Below are 22658 nucleotides of genomic sequence, written 5' to 3'. Positions count from 1 at the left end.
AGAAGGTAGTGAACCCTGCTTTAGGTGGTATCACCCAGCAGAAGGTAGTGAACCCTGCTTTAGGTGGTATCACCCAGCAGAAGGTAGTGATCCCTGCTTTAGGTGGTATCACCAAGCAGAAGGTAGTGATCCCTGCTTTAGGTGGCATCACCCAGCAGAAGTTAGTGATCCCTGCTTTAGGTGGCATCACCCAGCAGAAGGTAGTGATCCCTGCTTTAGGTGGCATCACCCAGCAGAAGGTAGTGAACCCTGCTTTAGGTGGCATCACCCAGCAGAAGGTAGTGATCCCTGCTTTAGGTGGCATCACCCAGCAGAAGGTAGTGAACCCTGCTTTAGGTGGCATCACCCAGCAGAAGGTAGTGATCCCTGCTTTAGGTGGCATCACCCAGTAGAAGGTAGTGATCCCTGCTTTAGGTGGTTCCACCCAGCAGAAGGTAGTGATCCCTGCTTTAGGTGGTATCACCCAGTAGAAGGTAGTGATCCCTGCTTTAGGTGGTTCCACCCAGCAGAAGGTAGTGATCCCTGCTTTAGGTGGTATCACCCAGTAGAAGGTAGTGATCCCTGCTTTAGGTGGTATCACCCAGTAGAAGGTAGTGATCCCTGCTTTAGGTGGTATCACCCAGCAGAAGGTAGTGAACCCTGCTTTAGGTGGCATCACCCAGCAGAAGGTAGTGATCCCTGCTTTAGGTGGCATCGCCCAGCAGAAGGTAGTGATCCCTGCTTTAGGTGGTATCACCCAGCAGAAGGTAGTGATCCCTGCTTTAGGTGGCATCACCCAGCAGAAGGTAGTGAACCCTGCTTTAGGTGGTATCACCCAGCAGAAGGTAGTGAACCCTGCTTTAGGTGGTATCACCCAGCAGAAGGTAGTGAACCCTGCTTTAGGTGGTATCACCCAGCAGAAGGTAGTGAACCCTGCTTTAGGTGGTATCACCCAGCAGAAGGTAGTGATCCCTGCTTTAGGTGGCATCACCCAGTAGAAGGTAGTGTATTTCATACTCAACGCCTCCCTTGAGATGATGTAGAGGTCACCATTTCAATGGTGGAGTTGAACCACTACGGGCCAAAAGAGTTACGGGCCAAAAGAGTTACGGGCCAAAAGAGCTACGGGCCAACAGAGCTAGATTTACTGCTAAGACCAAAATAAAGCACTTTGCAACGAACTGTCAAAATGAAGACCTGAATTGACATGATTCTCTAGAATTAAAACATCTGGTTTTCCATTAAACATGACATTTTTCATGAAAGTTACTCTGACTGCTATTAGCGCTGAAGCTAGGTCAGAGAGGGGGCTTGAGGAGAAAGAAGACCTAAAAAACGCAAATATGAAGGCCGCAAGGGAAAGACAATTAAATCACAACATTACTCTCTCTCGCGTTCTCTCGGCCCATTGTTTTAATGTGTTCTAGAACACGTTCCGTTGTTCTACTGTTTTCTAGAACATGGCCCATTGTTCTACTGTGTTCTAGAACATGTTCCATTGTTCTACTGTTTTCTAGAACACGGCCCATTGTTCTACAACATGTTCCATTGTTCTACTGTTTTCTAGAACATGGCCCATTGTTCTGCTGTGTTCTAGAACACGGCCTACTGTTCTGCTGTTTTATAGAACACGGCTAATTCTTCTGCTGTTTTATAGAACACGGCCTACTGTTCTGCTGTTTTATAGAACACGGCCCATTGTTCTACAACATGTTCCATTGTTCTACTGTTTTCTAGAACATGGCCCATTGTTCTGCTGTGTTCTAGAACACGGCCTACTGTTCTGCTGTTTTATAGAACACGGCCCATTGTTCTACAACATGTTCCATTGTTCTACTGTGTTCTAGAACACATTCCATTGTTCTACTGTTTTCTAGAACACGGCCCATTGTTCTGCTGTGTTCTAAACTGTTCTCTCTGTCTTTATCCCATCATATCATAAACAGCTATACAAACTGTTCTCTATACAAACTGTTCTCGCTCTCTGTTATGCAGGTAATGTAACTGCTCCATACTGGGAGGCCCCCCATTAAACCGGTGGGACAAGGGTTAAAAGGGAGAATAGGATAAGAGGGAGAGAGATGATGGTCGCAGGTGCCACCATTGCAGCTGAAGCTACTCCAATACAATAAGAAAGTTATCTCCATGATGGCAGTTCGAACACACCTAAGATTGTCCGTACCCATCTAATGAGAACCATGGGTAGCACTACCTTCCGTACCCATCTAATCAGAACCATGGGTAGAACTACCTTCCGTACCCATCTAATCAGAACCATGGGTAGAACTACCTTCCGTACCCATCTAATCAGAACCATGGGTAGAACTACCTTCCGTACCCATCTAATCAGAACCCTGGGTAGAACTACCTTCCGTACCCATCTAATCAGAACCCTGGGTAGAACTACCTTCCGTACCCATCTTATCAGAACCCTGGGTAGAACTACCTTCCGTACCCATCTAATCAGAACCATGGGTAGAACTACCCTCCGTACCCATCTAATCAGAACCATGGGTAGAACTACCTTCCGTACCCATCTAATCAGAACCATGGGTAGAACTACCTTCCGTATCCATCTTATCAGAACCATGGGTAGAACTACCTTCCGTACCCATCTAATCAGAACCATGGGTAGAACTACCTTCTGTACCCATCTAATCAGAACCATGGGTAGAACTACCTTCCGTACCCATCTTATCAGAACCATGGGTAGAACTACCTTCCGTACCCATCTAATCAGAACCATGGGTAGAACTACCTTCCGTACCCATCAAATCAGAACCATGGGTAGAACTACCTTCCGTACCCATCTAATCAGAACCATGGGTAGAACTACCTTCCGTACCCATCTTATCAGAACCATGGGTAGAACTACCTTCCGTACCCATCTAATCAGAACCATGGGTAGAACTACCTTCCATACCCATTTTATCAGAACCATGGGTAGAACTACCTTCCGTACCCATCTATTCAGAACCATGGGTAGAACTACCTTCCGTACCCATCTAATCAGAACCATGGGTAGAACTATAGTGGGGAAAAAAGTATTTGATCCCCTGCTGATTTTGTACGTTTGCCCACTTACAAAGAAATGATCAGTCTATAATTTTAATGGTAGGTTTATTTGAACAGTGAGAGACAGAATAGCAACAAAAAAATCCAGAAAAACGCATGTCAAAAATGTTAATGAGGGAAATAAGTATTTGACCCCTCTGCAGAACATGACTTAGTACTTGGTGGCAAAACCCTTGTTGGCAATCACAGAGGTCAGACGTTTCTTGTAGTTGGCCACCAGGTTTGCACACATCTCAGGAGGGATTTTGTCCCACTCTTTGCAGATCTTCTCCAAGTCATTAAGGTTTCGAGGCTGACGTTTGACAACTCGAACCTTCAGCTCCCTCCACAGATTTTCTATGGGATTAAGGTCTGGAGACTGGCTAGGCCACTCCAGGACCTTAATGTGCTTCTTCTTGAGCCACTCCTTTGTTGCCTTGGCCGTGTGTTTTGGGTCATTGTCATGCTGGAATACCCATCCACGACCCATTTTCAATGCCCTGGCTGAGGGAAGGAGATTCTCACCAGAGATTTGACAGTACATGGCCCCGTCAAATGATGCGGTGAAGTTGTCCTGTCCCCTTAGCAGAAAAACACCCCCAAAGCATAATGTTTTATGTTTGACGGTGGGGGTGTTGTTCTTGGGGTCATAGGCAGCATTCCTCCTCCTCTAAACACGGTGAGTTGAGTTGATGCCAAAGAGCTCCATTTTGGTCTCATCTGACCACAACACTTTCACCAGTTGTCCTCTGAATCATTCAGATGTTCATTGGCAAACTTCAGACGGGCATGTATATGTATTCTTGAGCAGGGGGACCTTGCGGGCGCTGCAGGATTTCAGTCCTTCACGGCGTAGTGTTACCAATTGTTTTCTTGGTGACTATGGTCCAAGCTGCCTTGAGATCATTGACAAGATCCTCCCATGTAGTTCTGGGCTGATTCCTCACCGTTCTCATGATCATTGCAACCCCACGAGGTGAGATCTTGCATGGAGCCCCAGGCTGAGGGAGATTGACAGTTCTTTTGTGTTTCTTCCATTTGCAAATATTCGCACCAAATGTTGTCACCTTCTCACCAAGCTGCTTGGCGATGGTCTTGTAGCCCATTCCAGCCTTGTGTAGGTCTACAATCTTGTCCCTGACATCCTTGGAGAGCTCTTTGGTCTTGGCCATGGTGGAGAGTTTGGAATCTGATTGATTGATTGCTTCTGTGGACAGGTGTCTTTTTTACAGGTAACAAGCTGTGGTTAGGAGCAGTCCCTTTAAGAGTGTGCTCCTAATCTCAGCTCATTACCTGTATAAAAGACACCTGGGAGCCAGAAATATTTCTGATGGAGAGGGGGTCAAATACTTATTTCCCTCATTAAAATGCAAATCAATTTATAACATTTTTTACATGCGTTTTCTGGATTTTTTTGTTGTTATTCTGTCTCTCACTGTTCAAATAAACCTACCATTAAAATTATAGACTGATCCTTTCTTTATCAGTGGGCAAACGTACAAAATCAGCATGGGATCAAATACTTTTCCCCCCACTGTACCTTCCACTACAGGCTTAGTCCTCCTATTGTCAAAACAACAAGGGAGAAAACACAACAAAACACGAGGGTGATGAAACCTGTCAAACATCTCATGACTGCACCTCTCGTTAAATTACATTACTTTTTCCATTCAACATTCCATCTTGTTTGTTTTTGCAAACAGATAATTATTTATAAAATGAGCTTCTACATAAAATATGTAAAACACTAGCTTGGGTATATGCTCACCATTACTCTGCCACCATTAAAAAGACCAGACAGACCCCCTCAGTGAGAAACCAGAGATGGATCATTATTATCCGTATTCTGTGATCTAGGATCAGTTCTGGTCCACAGTCATAAAAGCCAACTGACATTTACTCCTGAGGGTGCTGACCTGTTGCACCCTCTACAACCACTGTGGTTATTATTATCTGGTCCTGCTGGTCATCTATGAACATTTGAACATCTTGGCCATGTTCTGTTATAATCTCCACCCGGCACAGCCAGAAGAGGACTGGCCACCCCTCATAGCCTGGTTCCTCTCTAGGTTTCTTCCTAGGTTCTGGCCTTTCTAGGGAGTTTTTCCCCCCTCAGAGCCTGGTTTCTCTCTAGGTTTCTTCCTAGGTTCTGGCCTTTCTAGGGAGTTTTTCCTAGCCACCGTGCTTCTACACCTGCATTGCTTGCTGTTTGGGGGTTTTAGGCTGGGTTTCTGTTACAGCACTTTGAGATATCAGCTGATGTAAGAAGAGCTTTATAAATACATGTGATAACCTTAACTATAAAAGGATTAAATACAAAACTGACGTAAGGGACCACTTCTATAATAATAATTATCTCTAAACTATTCAAAACACCTCACTAATCTGGGCATTGTTTTCAGACTTTTACTTGTTTACTATTAAATATTTACGATGTATTATTTGTACCTCTATTGTGAAGGTGAAAGGAGGAAAATGCAGTGTGTGTGTGTGTGTGTGTGTGTGTGTGTGTGTGTGTGTGTGTGTGTGTGTGTGTGTGTGTGTGTGTGTGTGTGTGTGTGTGTGTGTGTGTGTGTACGCCCCATGTTTTGATGGTTGGCAGGATCAGTCAGTGAATACACACATACACACACACAGAGAGAGAGAGAGCTTGCTGTGCTGCAGCAGTTGCTCAGAGTAGAGCCAAAACCTGCAGGGTATTTTCCATCATCAACATCTTAAACACGAGGATGAACTGTGACCTGCCTGTTTTAACATCTCCCGTCGGACCTGCATGTCGATTGAAGTGCGTCTTTCACACGTTAAGAACATTGTGTGAATCATGCATTGATTTCAAATAGACAAGACCAAGAACTAGAGGGATGAGAGAGAGACAGAGAGAGAGAGAGACACAGAGAGAGAGAGACAGAGAGAGAGAGACAGAGAGAGACAGAGAGACAGAGAGAGACAGAGAGAGAGAGAGAGACAGAGAGAGAGAGAGAGAGACAGAGAGAGAGAGACAGAGAGAGACAGAGAGAGAGAGACAGAGAGAGACAGAGAGAGAGAGAGACAGAGAGAGACAGAGAGAGAGAGAGACAGAGAGAGAGACACAGAGAGAGAGACAGAGAGACAGAGAGAGACAGAGAGAGAGAGACAGAGAGAGACAGAGAGAGAGAGAGACAGAGAGAGAGAGAGAGAGAAGAGAGAGAGAGAGAGAGAGAGAGAGAGAGAGACAGAGAGAGAGAGAGAGAGACAAGAGAGAGAGAGACAGAGAGAGAGAGAGAAAGAGACAGAGAGAGACAGAGAGAGAGACAGAGAGAGAGAGAGACAGAGAGAGAGAGAGAGAGACAGAGAGAGAGAGAGAGAGAGAGACAGAGAGAGAGAGACAGAGAGAGAGACACAGAGAGAGAGACACAGAGAGAGAGACAGAGAGAGAGAGAGACAGAGAGACAGAGAGAGAGAGAGACAGAGAGACAGAGAGAGAGAGAGAGAGAGAGAGAGAGCGAGAGAGAGAGAGAGAGAGAGAGAGAGAGAGGAGAAAATGACATGTTTTAGGAGCTCTGAGCCGTCCTAACAACCATGAACGTTACTGTGAACAATGCATTTATGTCAAACTATACTGAACAACAATATAAACGCAGCACGCAACAATTTCAAAGTTCATATAAGGAAATCATTTAACTGAAATAAATTCATTAGGCTGTAATCTATGGGTGGGCGCATCCATGGGTGGGCCTGCCAATCAGAATGAGTTTTTCCCCCCAAAAAAGGGCTTTATTAGAGACAGAAATACTGTCCAGGTGACTGGTCTCAGACAATCCCGCAGGTGAAGAAGCAGGATGTAAACGTCCTGGGTTGGCGTTGTTACACGTGGTCTGCGGTTGTGAAGCCGGTTGGACGTACTGCCAAATTCTCTAAAATGATGTTTCAGGCGGCTGCTGGTAGAGAAATGAACATTAAATGATCTGGCAACAGTTCTGGTGGTTCTGGTTCTCCCTCAAAACTTGAGACATTTGTGGCATTGTGTTGTGTTGTCACGAGCGTCGTAGTAATTGGACCAAAATGCAGCGGGTACGTGAATGCTCATTTTCTTCTTTATTAAAATAAAATGAACACTGAACAAAAAGAACGGCGAAAACAGTCCTGTCAGACACACAGCTAAACAAGAAACAACTACCCACCTACAACACAAAACAAACACACCCTCTGCCACGTCCTGACCAAACTACAATAACAAATAACCCCTTAAACTGGTCAGGACGTGACATGTGTGACAAAACAGGCAAATTTTATGGTGGCTATTTATTGTCCCCAGCACAAAGTGCACCTGTGTAATGACCATGCTGTTTAATCAGCTTGTTGATATGCCACACCTGTCAGGTGGATGGATTATCTTGGCAAAGGAGACATGAGGATGTAAACACAATTTGAGAGAAATAAGCTTTTTTTGTGGAACATTTCTGGGCTCTTTTTATTTTCAGCTAATTAAACATGGGACCCACACTTTACATGTTGTGTTTATGTTCAGTATAGATAGTTTAATGCTAGAGGAGTGGAAACAGAAGGGAAAACAGAGGAGAGAGAGAGAGAGAGCAAGAAGGATGAAGAATGGAAAGTAAGAATTTAGGACAAAAAACGCTTGAGGGAGAACGTTGTTGAAGTAGGTTTCTGCAGAAGGTGCCGTTCAAACAGAGGTCATTGGAGCAAGCTGCTCATATATAAACACACACACACACACACACACACACACACACCAGCCCGTAACACCAAAGTGGAAAGATTAGTAATGAAGAGAAAGAAGAAAGAAAGGTGGGAGGGAGAGTCACATTTTCCCTTAATAAAAGACGGTAACGGTGTGTCTCGGGACAAGGGTAATTGTGTTGTATGCGACTGCCAGGTCTTCAGAGGCCTGTTAACCTGGGCTTATTGGAAGACTGGTACAGGCAGGTTACTGCCCAGACTCTCTCTCTCAAGACATGATGTGTACTCATGACTATCCTCTCTCCATGAACCTCACAACTCGTTTTATCTCAGTCTTATAAAATCCTGTCTTTTTTCCCCTCGTCCTCCTCCTCCTCCTCCTCCTCCTCCTCTGATCAGTCTCTCTCTCTTCCTGGTCTTCATGTTTAGTCTCAGAGCCAGACAGATCCATTGGGCTGGTGGTGTGACGTCTGTACCGTGTGTGTGTGTGTGTGTGTGTGTGTGTGTGTGTGTGTGTGTGTGTGTGTGTGTGTGTGTGTGTGTGTGTGTGTGTGTGTGTGTGTGTGTGTGTGTGTGTGTGTGTGTGTGTGTGTGTGTGTGTGTGTGTGTGTGTGTGTGTGTTTGTAGCGACACACACACACACACACGTAAGGGTGTGTTCGGGGCCAGTACCATTACCGATGCCAATACACCATTACTTCAGATGATACAGACATAGTCATTTTGAAAAATCTGAATAAAATTTGCCTTCTTCTCTTCCAGACAACATGATGGACTTTGCTTTGTCCAGCTTACATGTAACTGAGTTTTATTAACAAACACACCCAAATGGTAAACCCATGAACATATGCAACATGAACAATGCTTCCCAGTGTAGAAAACATTAAGAATTGATCGGGACATGGACTCTACAAGGTGTTGAAAGCGCTCCACAGGGATACAGGCCCATGTGGACTACAACGCTTCCTACAGTTGTGTCATGTTGGCCTGGATGTCCTTTGGGTGGTGGACCATTCTTGATACACACAGGAAACTGTGTTTGATAAACACAGGGTAACAGCAGAGGGGACACAGCAGAGAGGACACAGCAGAGAGGACACAGCAGAGAGGACACACCAGAGAGGACACAGCAGAGAGGACACACCAGAGAGGACACAGCAGAGAGGACACACCAGAGAGGACACAGCAGAGAGGACACACCAGAGAGGACACAGCAGAGAGGACACACCAGAGAGGACACAGCAGAGAGGACACAGCAGAGAGGACACAGCAGAGAGGACACAGCAGAGAGGACACAGCAGAGAGGACACACCAGAGAGGACACAGCAGAGAGGACACAGCAGAGAGGACACAGCAGAGAGGACACACCATAGAGGACACAGCAGAGAGGACACACCAGCGGGGACACACCATAGAGGACACAGCAGAGAGTTTTCCCATAAGGCCACTAGCTGAAGCCAATAGTTAGGTGTGCTACCCACTCTAAATAAGATGTAGGTTCGTACCTCTTGAAGTTATCTTCCTCTAGGCCTGGTGACCCAAACAGAAACTTACTTCCCAGAACTTTTGCTACAATAGCAATAAATGCATAGCGTGGGTCGACTTATACCGACAAGATATACTTAGCAGTGAACAACCAATCAGATCTTCCCATCTGTACTTTACTTTGATCGTGGTTTGCATCTGTAGGCTATAAAAAAAATGTCACAAGTTCAAGCACAACTTAACTTAGTCACTATGGCATACTGCAAGTCAAAGCATTGAGTTAAAGCTTACGGGATACCACACGCACGCACGCACGCACGCACGCGCACACACACACACACACACACACACACACACACACACACACACACACACACACACACACAGTTGTGATCTAGATGAATCACAACAGCAGTAGACAGCCTTTATCTCTGGGTGTCTTCAGTTAACCGCCAAAAGAGTTCAGTGTGTGTGTGTGTGTGTGTGTCTCACACACAGCATGCTATTTGATAATAAGCAGCCTCTGAGCACGACGAACCAATCCATAACTTAACACAGCACAGGGAACGAGGGAAAGTTGAAAGGGAGGAGGAAGGAGGGAAACCGATCCCCCGCTCCGCGTGAAGGAAAGGAGGAGCTCCTTAGCTGTGGAAAGAGGGAACGATTTCTTCTCTTCCTGACAACGTGAAGGAGCTCCTAGCTGTGGAAAGAGGGAATGATTTTCTTCTCTTCCTGACAACATGAAGGAAGGAGATGTGAAAGAGGGATTATAGGGAGAGAGATTAAACAAGAATGAAAGAGGGAGAGACATTAAAGACTTGGAATCAAAGTGAATAGAGAGAGAGTTCAGAAACAGGACCAGACCAGGGTAAAGGTGAAGACACACACACACACACACACACACACACACACACACACACACACAGACAGAGACAGACAGACAGACAGACAGACAGACAGACAGACAGACAGACAGACAGACAGACAGACAGACAGACAGACAGACAGACAGACAGACAGACAGACACTGACAAACACTGAAACTATATTCCCACTTCCTCTCTTCCTTTCCCTCTTCCTCTCTTCTCTTCCCATTCTCTCCCTCTTCCTCTCTTCTCGTCCCTTCCTATTCTCCTCCTCTCCCTCTTCCTCTCTTCTCTTCCCTTCCCTTCCCACTCTCCTCCTCTCCCTCGTCCTCTCCCTCTTCCTCTCTTCCCTTCCCACTCTCCTCCTCTCCCTCGTCCTCTCCCTCTTCCTCTCTTCTCTTCCCTTCCCACTCTCCTCGTCTCCCTCATCCTCGCTTCTGTTCCCACCCCCCTCCGCTCCCTCTCGTCCCTTCCTATTCTCCTCCTCTCCGATATGCTCACATGGAAGGAGTAGCGGAACCCTCCGATGAAGAGGAAGAAGAGGAGGATGAAGAGGAGGATGAGGAATTTGTATCTCCCCCACAGGATGTACTTTAGAGTCTTGTAGGGAGAGGAGAACCACAGGAACGATGTCTCTGGACATCTGGAGAAAATAAATTATAATTATAATAAAAAAAGAAATTAGAGAAAAAGTTCAAATTGAGACATCTCCTCTTCTGTAACATAATTGGGAGGTCAAAAGACTACACATTTAGAGACTAAAAATGTTATGGGAACGTTTAGAGACTACAAATGTTATGGGAACTTTTAGAGACTAAAAATTTATGGGAACTTTTAGAGACTACAATTATGGGAACTTTTAGAGACTACAAATGTTATGGGAACTTTTAGAGACAACAAATGTTCTGGGAAAGTTTAGAGACTACAAATGTTCTGGGAATATTTAGAGACTACAAATGTTCTGGAAACTTTTTAGAGACTACAAATTTTATGGGAACTTTTAGAGACTACAAATGTTCTGGGAATGTTTAGAGACCACAACTGTTATGGGAACTTTTTAGAGACAACACATTTTATGGGAACTTTTAGAGACTAAACATTTTCTGGGAACTTTTAGAGACTACACATTTTCTGGGAATGCATATACAGCAAATGGAACAGATAGAATAGAGTAGACAGTGGTTCAACCAACGTGAATCAAGGTTCAGTAAGCTTTCATTTTGTTGGGTTTTTAAGATCAGAAGACGAGAGGTGAGGTACTCACTGTGGTTTCTCCAGGTGAGGGTGCATGTTGGGTTCATCTCTGCCCTGTCCTGCTGGTCTCTCGTTCTGCTCCTGTTCTGAAAATACCTCTAGAGACATGTCTACTTTTCATGTCAAATTGAACCTTCAAATCAAATAACATTGTATTGGTCACATACACATGGTTAGCAGATGCTTCTAGATCCGACAGTACAGCAGTATCTAACAGGTAATATCTAACAAATTCCACAACAAAACTAATATCTAACAAACTCCACAACTAAACCTAATATCTAACAATCTAGTAAAGGAATAGGATGAGAATATATCAGTATAAAATATATGGATGAGCAGTGACAGAGCGGCTAAGATGCAATAGATAGTAAAGAATAGATAGTGTGTGTGGTCGGACTCAGCGTGTGTGTGTGTGTGTGTGTGTGTGTGTGTGTGTGTGTGTGTGTGTGTGTGTGTGTGTGTGTGTGTGTGTGTGTGTGTGTGTGTGTGTGTGTGTGTGTGTGTGTGTGTGGTCAGACTCAGCATGTGTGTGTGTGTGTGTGTGTGTGTGTGTGTGTGTGTGTGTGTGTGTGTGTGTGTGTGTGTGTGTGTGTGTGTGTGTGTGTGTGGTCGGACTCAGCGTGTATTGTGTGTGTGTGTGTGTGTAGTCGGACTCAGCGTGCATGTGTGTGCGTGCGTGCGTGTGTGTAGGCGTGTGGTCGGACTCAGCGTGCGTGTGTCTGTGCGTCTACTCACAGTGATGATTTGTCCCCGTTGCGGTCACACGGCCACCACCCCTTCTGTTGGAACGCCAGTTTCTCCCGTCTCTGTGACGGTGTGTTTCTAACTTCTGTGTGATGAAGAGCCATCTCCAGGCAACCTGGAGGGGGAAGACAACATCACTTTATTGTCCAATTGGAGATTCGACTTCTGCAAAAGACGCATACAAACACAGATTGGAGAGGTTGGAGCAGGGAGGGAGGGAGGGAGAATGGTGGAGATTAGGAGAAGGGGAGAAAGAGATGGCGGGGGGCAAGAAAGGAGAGAAAAAGAGGAGAGAGCAGGGGAGTGAGAGGGATGGATGGAGAAAGAGAAGGGAGGGGAGGGAGAGAGAGACAGACAGTGAGGAGAACTCTAAACCGAAGAGAAACTAACGTCACTGTCTTCCTTAGAATGTGCTGCCAGCATTATAACATCACAGAAGTAATAATAATTATAATATCACAGTAATAATAATTGAGAAGATAGTGTCTATATCACACACAGAAAGAAAGACAGATTCAGCCAGAGACAGAGACAGAGACAGAGACAGAGACAGAGACAGAGACAGATCCAGACAGACAGACAGACAGACAGACAGACAGACAGACAGACAGACAGACAGACAGACAGACAGACAGACAGACAGACAGACAGACAGATCCAGCCACACAGACAGACAGACAGACAGACAGACAGACAGACAGACAGACAGACAGACAGACAGACAGACAGACAGACAGACAGACAGACAGACAGACAGACAGACAGACAGACAGACAGACAGACAGACAGACAGACAGACAGACAGACAGACAGACAGACAGACAGACAGACAGACAGACAGACAGACAGACAGATCCAGCCACACAGACAGACAGACAGACAGACAGACAGACAGACAGACAGACAGACAGACAGACAGACAGACAGACAGACAGACAGACAGACAGATCCAGCCACACAGACAGATCCAGCCACACAGACAGACAGACAGACAGACAGACAGACAGACAGACAGACAGACAGACAGACAGACAGACAGACAGACAGACAGACAGACAGACAGACAGACAGAAAAAGTGTTTTCACAGCGATTAACTTTTCGATGTAAAAATGTCTACGAAGCATGTAGCAGTGTGTGTGGTTTACACAGACAGGAGCACATCAGGATCCTATCAGTGGGGTGTTTTTACTGGTTCTGTTCTTGTCATGTCAGAGATGACTAATGGGGCATTTAACAGATCTGTGGTTGAGAGACGGATGGAGGGATGAACGAAAAGGGATGGAGAGAGAAAGTGAGCGTAAGAGAGCGAAAGAGAGAGAGAGAAAGAGTGTGTGAGTGAGAGCGAGCGAAAGAGAGAGAGAAAAATATAAAAGAAGTAGGCTATGTGAAGGGATAGAGAGGAGAAAGTATATCGGGTGTGTTCTGTGATGCCTCACTTTACTTGGAGTGATGGACACACACGCACACACACACACACACACACACACACACAGTATGTTACCAAGGTAGTCGTTGAAAAGAGAACTTGTCATTGTCCCAGATCTGGACAGTGATTTTAGGAGGAACCTTCATCTTGTACTTATCCAGATTCCAGAAAAGTTCCAGAAGAGTTCCAGAAGAGTTCCAGAAATGTTCCAGAAGAGTTCCAGAAATGTTCCAGAAGTGTTCCAGAAATGTTCCAGAAGAGTTCCAGAAATGTTCCAGAAGTGTTCCAGAAGAGTTCCAGAAATGTTCCAGAAGAGTTCCAGAAATGTTCCAGAAGAGTTCCAGAAGAATTCCAGAAGAGTTCCAGAAATGTTCCAGAAGAGTTCCAGAAATTGTCCAGAAGAGTTCCAGAAGAGTTCCAGAAACCCAGCTATGAGGTCGAAGGAATTGTCCGTAGAGCTCCGAGACAGGATTGTGTCGAGGCACAGATGTGAGGAAGGTTACCAACATTTTTTTGCAACATTGAAGGTCCCCAAGAATACTGTGGCCTCCATCATTCTTAACCTGTTGAGGATTAACTGATCTTAACCTGTTGAGGATTAACTGATCTTAACCTGTTGAGGATTAACTGATCTTAACCTGTTGAGGATTAACTGATCTTAACCTGTTGAGGATTAACTGATCTTAACCTGTTGAGGACCCCTTCGAGATTAGGATCCCGTTAGCGGGATTGATTTTGACAACAGCCAGTGAAAAATCAGAGCGCGTTTTGACTCTGACTGCATGGCTGTGTAATCTATCACTGCTATCTTAAACCTCAAAACGTTGTTTTGCTGCCACATTGAGGCTTATCCATCACAGACATAGTTACTCCCCCTTTCCAACAACTAAACCAGGGGGGTACAGACTTGTCATTGTCATGATGCTGTTTACAAATATACTGACGTCCTTGAGAAAGATGCAAGTGTGAGCAGGGGTTTGATACAGTTCAGTTCAGTTCAGTGGTGCGGGATTCACGTTCATCGTCGAAGGAATGAGGCAAGCCATGACTTCTAACCCAAAGACATATTAGTCAGACTTAACAAGAAGTTAATAGGCAATTAAGGTCACAGTTATAAAAACTTAGGACACTAAAGAGGCCTTTCTACTGACTCTGAAAAACACCAAAAGAAAGATGCCCAGGGTCTCTGCTCATCTGCGTGAATGTGCCTTAGGCATGCTGCAAGGAGGCATGAGGACTGCAGATGTTGCCAGGGCAATACATTTCTATGTCCGTACTGTGAGACGCCTAAGACAGAGCTACAGGGAGACAGAACAAACAGCTGATCATCCTCGCAGTGGTAGACCACGTGTAACAACACCTGCACAGGATCGGTACATCTGAACATCACACCTGCGGGACAGGTACAGGACGGTAACAACAAGTGCCCAGGAACGCACAATCCCTCCATCAATGCTCTGTCCGCAATAGGCTGAGAGAGGCTGGACTGAGGGCTAGTAGGCCTGTTGTAAGGCAGGTCCTCACCAGACATCACCGGCAACAACGTCGCCTATGGGCACAAACCTACCGTTGCTGGACCAGACAGGACTGGCAAAAAGTGCTCTTCACTGACGAGTCGCGGTTTTGTCTCACCAGGGGTGATGGTCGGATTCGCATTTATCACTGAAGGAATGAGCGTTACACCGAGGCCTGTACTCTGGAGGGGGATTGATATGATTGGTCAAACACAATTTTTTCCAGAAGTTTACTAAGGGTTGGTAACAGGCTGATTGGTCGGCTATTTGACCCAGTAAAAGGGGCTTTACTTTTCAATCAAATGTATTTATAAAACCCTTCTTACATCAGCTGATATCAAAGTACTGTACAGAAACCCAGCCAAAAACCCTAAACAGCAAGCAATGCATGTGTAGAAGCACGTTGACATACCTACTGCCTCTGATCTGGCGGACTCAATAAACAAATACTGCGTCTTTTAATGAAGTCTGAGTGTTGGAGTGGGCCCCTGTCTGTCCATATATTAAAACCTCTTTGGGCTAGGTGGCACGCTAGCGCCCCACCTCGACAATATCTGGTGAAATTGCGGAGCGCAAAATTCAAAATACAAAAATCGTAATATTAAACAGTCATGGAAATACAAGTGTCATACATTGTTTAAAAGCTTTAACTTCTTGTTAATCCAGCCGCTTTGACCGATTTCAAAAAGGCTTTACGGTGAAAGCATACCATATGATTGTCTGAGGACAGCACCCCGCATACACCAGCATTAAAAACATTTTCCAAACCAGCAGAGGCGTCACAAAAATCAGAAATAGCGATAAGTAAATCACTTGCCTTTGAAGATCTTCCTCTGTTTGCAATCCCAAGGGTCCCAGCTACACAACGCATGGTTGTTTTGTTCGATAAAGTCCTTCTTTATATCCCAAAAAAGTCAGTTTAGTTGGCATGTTTGATTCAGTAATCCACCAGTTCAACATGCAGACAAAGGAATACCAAAGGTTAGCAATAAACTTCGTCCAAACAAGTCAAACAATGTTTGTAATCAATCCGCAGGTACCCTAATATGTAAATAAATTATACAATTTAAGGAGGAATGTAGTAATGTTCAATACCGGAGATAAATAACGAAGTGCGCGCCCTCATCCACGCGCGCCACAAGACTACAGTCCAAATAAGGACCACCTTGAAAAACTACAACTACTAACTCATTTTTCAAAAAACAAGCCTGAAACCCTTTCTAAAGACTGTTGACATCTAGTGGAAGCCATAGGAACTGCAATCTGGGAGGAATTCCTTTGAATATCCCATAGACAAGCATTTGAATGGCCTGTGACCTCAACAACAAAAAAATCCGGATGGATTCCCCTCGGGTTTTCGCCTGCCATATCAGTTCTGTTATACTCACAGACATTTAACAGCTTTAGAGACTTCAGAGTGTTTTCTATCAAATACTACCAATTATATGCAAATCCTAGCCTCTGGGCCTGAGTAACAGGCAGTTTACTTTGGGCACGTTAGTCATCCGAACTTCAGAATACTGCCCCCTAGCCTTAAGAAAAAAACAAGGAAATTGTGTATTCTGGTTTGCTTAATATCAGGAATTTGATGTATAGCATTTACTTTTTACTTTTACACAATTGAGTACTTTTTACACCACCGTACTTAAGTGGATTTAAAACCAGATATTTTTAGACTTTCTACTGGTTGACTTTTACTTGAGTCATTTTCTATTAAGGTATCTTTACTTTTTTTACTCAAGTATGACAATTGAGTACTTTTTCCAACACTACATCTGATTCAAATAGTCAACAGTTGTGGACTTGACTTCCTGTCTATGGTACAGAGTTGTTCAGCTGGTAGGTAGTGGACTTCCTGTCGATGGTACAGAGTTGTTCAGCTGGTAGGTAGTGGACTTCCTGTCGATGGTACAGAGTTGTTCAGCTGGTAGGTAGTGGACTTCCTGACGATGGAACAGAGTTGTTCAGCTGGTAGGTAGTGGACTTCCTGACGATGGAACAGAGTTGTTCAGCTGGTAGGTAGTGGACTTCCTGTCGATGGAACAGAGTTGTTCAGCTGGTGGGTAGTGGACTTCCTGTCGATGGAACAGAGTTGTTCAGCTGGTGGGTAGTGGAAGGGGAACAGGAACCTCCAGTTGAAGTTACCCTCTCCTCCTGAAGAGCTTCTGTTCATGGTCTTTATGGCCGTGGAGATACCTGCAACACAACAGGGTACATTCAGGATCACTAAGTTTCAAAACGGTTCAAAGACTTCACAACACATCCCAACCAAGTTTAAACTAAAATACATTGGTTATGAGGGTTCTTGACGGACCACTTAAAAAAAACTACCTATTTATGCCAATTGAACTTGCCGAAAGTCATCTGCAATAATATTCTGACAATCAGCACATTTGGTCTTGTAATATAGGATATTTATGATATATGTTAAATCTTGATTTACAGAAAATGAAGACCCAATCCTTGATGTCATCCAGGATGACATCACTGGTGTTCCATATGATGCAACGCAGCAAGAATCTTGAAGTCAGCGGTTAGGGACAGTCAGCAGTTAGGGACAGTCAGCGGGCTTTTGAATGGTCTGTAGAACACACTCAGGTAAATATAGATGCTCACAAACCATCTAGAGGACACACACATATCTGTCAACTTTTTCCATACAGGTTTTCAACTGTTATGTAGCATAACAAGAGATTTAGGTTAAACCAGTCACCCTATGGACACGGCCTTTCAAAATATGACTTCATCAGTGTGAGTGGGAAAAACAGAGGACATATTGAGAAGAAATGAACTGAACTGGCAAGGGTAATTTCAGTGTAGGAAAGGATGAAACAGCGTCTGTGCCACCAGTAAGTACAGATAGTAACGTTAGTATAAACCCCCTCGCACGGTCCCCGCAGCCGGACATCTTTCTCATGGCTTCTGGAGGGAAACGCTGTAGGAATGCTCAACCGGTGTCGCTTATTCAGCCGACAGAAACTTTCAACCGGTTCTCCCCATTAAGCGAGTCGGAGTCGGAGGCCGAGACTTCTCTGGTCTCTACTCCTCCCGTTGTGGGGTCTGAGACGCCGACGGCTCCCACCATTAGCTCTGACAAATTGAAAACCCTAGTCATTGGCGACTCCATTACCCGCAGTATTAGACTTAAAACTAATCATCCAGCGATCATACACTGTTTACCAGGGGGCAGGGCTACCGACGTTAAGGCTAATCTAAAGACGGTGCTGGCTAAAGCTAAAACTGGCGAGTGTAGAGAGTATAGAGATATTGTTATCCACGTCGGCACCAACGATGTTAGGATGAAACAGTCAGAGGTCACCAAGCGCAACATAGCTTCAGCGTGTAAATCAGCTAGAAAGATGTGTCGGCATCGATTAATTGTCTCTGGCCCCCTCCCAGTTAGGGGGAGTGATGAGCTCTACAGCAGAGTCTCACAACTCAATCGCTGGTTGAAAACTGTTTTCTGCCCCTCCCAAAAGATAGAATTTGTAGATAATTGGCCCTCTTTCTGGGACTCACCCACAAACAGGACCAAGCCTGGCCTGTTGAGGAGTGACGGACTCCATCCTAGCTGGAGGGGTGCTCTCATCTTATCTACGAACATAGACAGGGCTCTAACTCCTCTAGCTCCACAATGAAATAGGGTGCAGGCCAGGCAGCAGGCTGTTAGCCAGCCTGCCAGCTTAGTGGAGTCTGCCACTAGCACAGTCAGTGTAGTCAGCTCAGCTTCCCCCATTGAGACCGTGTCTGTGCCTCGATCTAGGTTGGGCAAAATTAAAAATGGCGGTGTTCGCTTTAGCAATCTCACTAGTATAAAGACCTCCTCCATTCCTGCCATTATTGAAAGAGATTGTGATACCTCACATCTCAAAATTGGGTTACTTAATGTTAGATCCCTCACTTCCAAGGCAGTTATAGTCAATGAACTAATCACTGATAATAATCTTGATGTGATTGGCCTGACTGAAACATGGCTTAAGCCTGATGAATTTACTGTGTTAAATGAGGCCTCACCCCCAGGTTACATTAGTGACCATACCCCCGTGCATCCGGCAAAGGCGGAGGTGTTGCTAACATTTACGATAGCAAATTTCAATTTACAAAAAAAAACCAAAAAAAACAACAATGACGTTTTCGTCTTTTGAGCTTCTAGTCATGAAATCTATGCAGCCTACTCACTCACTTTTTATAGCTACTGTTTATAGGCCTCCTGGGCCATATGCAGTGTTCCTCACTGAGTTCCCTGAATTCCTATCGGATCTTGTAGTCATAGCAGATAATATTCTAATTTTTGGTGACTTTAACATTCACATGGAAAAGTCCACAGACCCACTCCAAAAGGCTTTCGGAGCCATCATCGACTCAGTGGGTTTTGTCCAACATGTCTCTGGACCTACTCACTGCCACAGTCATACTCTGGACCTAGTTTTGTCCCATGGAATAAATGTTGTGGATCTAAATGTTTTTCCTCATAATCCTGGACTATCGGACCACCATTTTATTACGTTTGCAATTGCAACAAATAATCTGCTCAGACCCCAACCAAGGAGCATTAAAAGTCGTGCTATAAATTCTCAGACAACCCAAAGATTCCTTGATGCCCTTCCAGACTGCCTCTGCCTACCCAAGGACGTCAGAGGACAAAAATCAGTTAACCACCTAACCGAGGAACTCAATTTAACCTTGCGCAATACCCTAGATGCAGTTGCACCCCTAAAAACTAAAAACATCTGTCATAAGAAACTAGCTCCCTGGTATACAGAAAATACACGAGCTCTGAAGCAAGCTTCCAGAAAATTGGAACGGAAATGGCGCCACACCAAACTGGAAGTCTTCCGACTAGCTTGGAAAGACAGTACCGTGCAGTATCGAAGAGCCCTTACTGCTGCTCGATCATCCTATTTTTCCAACTTAATTGAGGAAAATAAGAACAATCCGAAATTTCTTTTTGATACTGTCGCAAAGCTAACTAAAAAGCAGCCTTCGCAAATGGAGGATGGCTTTCACTTCAGCAGTAATAAATTTATGAACTTCTTTGAGGAAAAGATCATGATCATTAGAAAGCAAATTACAGACTCCTCTTTAAATCTGGGTATTCCTCCAAAGCTCCATTGTCCTGAGTCTGCACAACTCTGCCAGGACCTAGGATCAAGGGAGATACTAAAGTGTTTTAGTACTATATCTCTTGACGCAATGATGAAAATAATCATGGCCTCCAAACCCTCAAGCTGCATACTGGACCCTATTCCAACTAAACTACTGAAAGAGCTGCTTCCTGTGCTTGGCCCTCCTATGTTGAACATAATAAACGGCTCTCTATCCACCGGATGTGTACCAAGCTCACTAAAAGTGGCAGTAATAAAGCCTCTCTTGAAAAAGCCGAATCTTGATCCAGAAATTATAAAAAACTATCGGCCTATATCGAATCTTCCATTCCTCTCCAAAATTTTAGAAAAAGCTGTTGCACAGCAACTGACTGCCTTCCTGAAGACAAACAATGTATACGAAACGCTTCAGTCTGGTTTTAGACCCCATCATAGCACTGAGACTGCACTTGTGAAGGTGGTAAATGACCTTTTAATGACGTCAGACCGAGGCTCTGCATCTGTCCTCGTGCTCCTAGATCTTAGTGCCGCTTTTGATACCATCGATCACCACATTCTTTTGGAGAGATTGGAAACCCAAATTGGTCTACATGGACAAGTTCTGGCCTGGTTTAGATCTTATCTGTCGGAAAGATATCAGTTTGTCTCTGTGAATGGTTTGTCCTCTGACGAATCAATTGTAAATTTCGGTGTTCCTCAAGGTTCCGTTTTAGGACCACTATTGTTTTCACTATATATTTTACCTCTTGGGGATGTCATTCGAAAACATAATGTTAAATTTCACTGCTATGCAGACGACACACAGCTGTACATGTCAATGAAACATGGTGAAGCCCCAAAATTGCCCTCGCTAGAAGCCTGTGTTTCAGACATAAAGAAGTGGATGGCTGCAAACTTTCTACTTTTAAACTCGGACAAAACAGAGATGCTTGTTCTAGGTCCCAAGAAACAAAGAGATCTTCTGTTGAATCTGACAATTAATCTGGATGGTTGTACAGTCGTCTCAAATAAAACTGTGAAGGACCTCGGCGTTACTCTGGACCCTGATCTCTCTTTTGAAGAACATATCAAGACTGTTTCAAGGACAGCTTTTTTCCATCTACGTAACATTGCAAAAATCAGAAATGTTCTGTCCAAAAATGACGCGAAAAATTAATCCATGCTTTTGTTACTTCTAGGCTGGACTACTGCAATGCTCTACTTTCCGGCTACCCGGATAAAGCACTAAATAAACTTCAGTTAGTGCTAAATACGGCTGCTAGAATCCTGACTAGAACCAAAAAATTTGATCATATTACTCCAGTGTTAGCCTCCCTACACTGGCTTCCTGTTAAGGCAAGGGCTGATTTCAAGGTTTTACTGCTAACCTACAAAGCATTACATGGGCTTGCTCCTACCTATCTTTCCGATTTGGTCCTGCCGTACATACCTACACGTACGCTACGGTCACAAGACGCAGGCCTCCTAATTGTCCCTAGAATTTCTAAGCAAACGGCTGGAGGTAGGGCTTTCTCCTATAGAGCTCCATTTTTATGGAATGGTCTGCCTACCAATGTGAGAGACGCAGACTCAGTCTCAACCTTTAAGTCTTTACTGAAGACTTATCTCTTCAGTAGGTCCTATGATTAAGTATAGTCTGGCCCAGGAGTGTGAAGGTGAACGGAAAGGCTGGAGCAACGAACCGCCCTTGCTGTCTCTGCCTTGCCGGTTCCCCTCTTTCCACTGGGATTCTCTGCCTCTAACCCTTTTACAGAGGCTGAGTCACTGGCCTACTGGTGTTCTTCCATGCCGTCCATGGGAGGGGTGCGTCACTTGAGTGGGTTGAGTCACTGACGTGGTCTTCCTGTCTGGGTTGGCGCCCCCCCTTGGGTTGTGCCATGGCGGAGATCGTTGTGGGCTATACTCGGCCTTGTCTTAGGACGGTAAGTTGGTGGTTGGAGACATCCCTCTAGTGGTGTGGGGGCTGTGCTTTGGCAAAGTGGGTGGGGTTATATCCTGCCTGTTTGGCCCTGTCCGGGGTATCATCGGATGGGGCCACAGTGTCTTCTGATCCCTCCTGTCTCAGCCTCCAGTATTTATGCTGCAGTAGTTTATGTGTCGGGGGCTAGGGTCAGTCTGTTACATCTGGAGTATTTCTCTTGTCTTATCCGGTGTCCTGTGTGTATTTAAATATGCTCTCTCTAATTCTCTCTTTCTCTCTTTCTGTCTTTCTCTCGGAGGACCTGAGCCCTAGGACCATGCCTCAGGACTACCTGGTATGATGACTCCTTGCTGTCCCCAGTCCACCTGGCCGTGCTGCTGCTCCAGTTTCAACTGTTCTGCCTGCGGCTATGGAACCCTGACCTGTTCACCGGACGTGCTTGTTGCACCCTCGACAACTACTATGATTATTATTATTTGACCATGCTGGTCATTTATGAACATTTTAACATTTTAACATTTTGACCATGTTCTGTTTTAATATCCACCCTGCACAGCCAGAAGAGGACTGGCCACCCCTCATAGCCTGGTTCCTCTCTAGGTTTCTTCCTAGGTTTTTGGCCTTTC

At 44.9% G+C, this 22658-nt stretch overlaps 1 pseudogene; it reads right to left on the bottom strand.

Moving 5' to 3' along the window:
* Positions 1–4587: 4587 nt before the first annotated feature.
* Positions 4588–22658, bottom strand: part of LOC123743866 (dysferlin-like) — a 25240-nt pseudogene continuing 7169 nt past the window's right edge.

This window comes from Salmo salar, chromosome ssa07, assembly GCF_905237065.1.
Source record: "Salmo salar chromosome ssa07, Ssal_v3.1, whole genome shotgun sequence".
NCBI lineage: Eukaryota > Metazoa > Chordata > Actinopteri > Salmoniformes > Salmonidae > Salmo > Salmo salar.
This window is presented reverse-complemented; position numbering and strand designations above follow the sequence as displayed.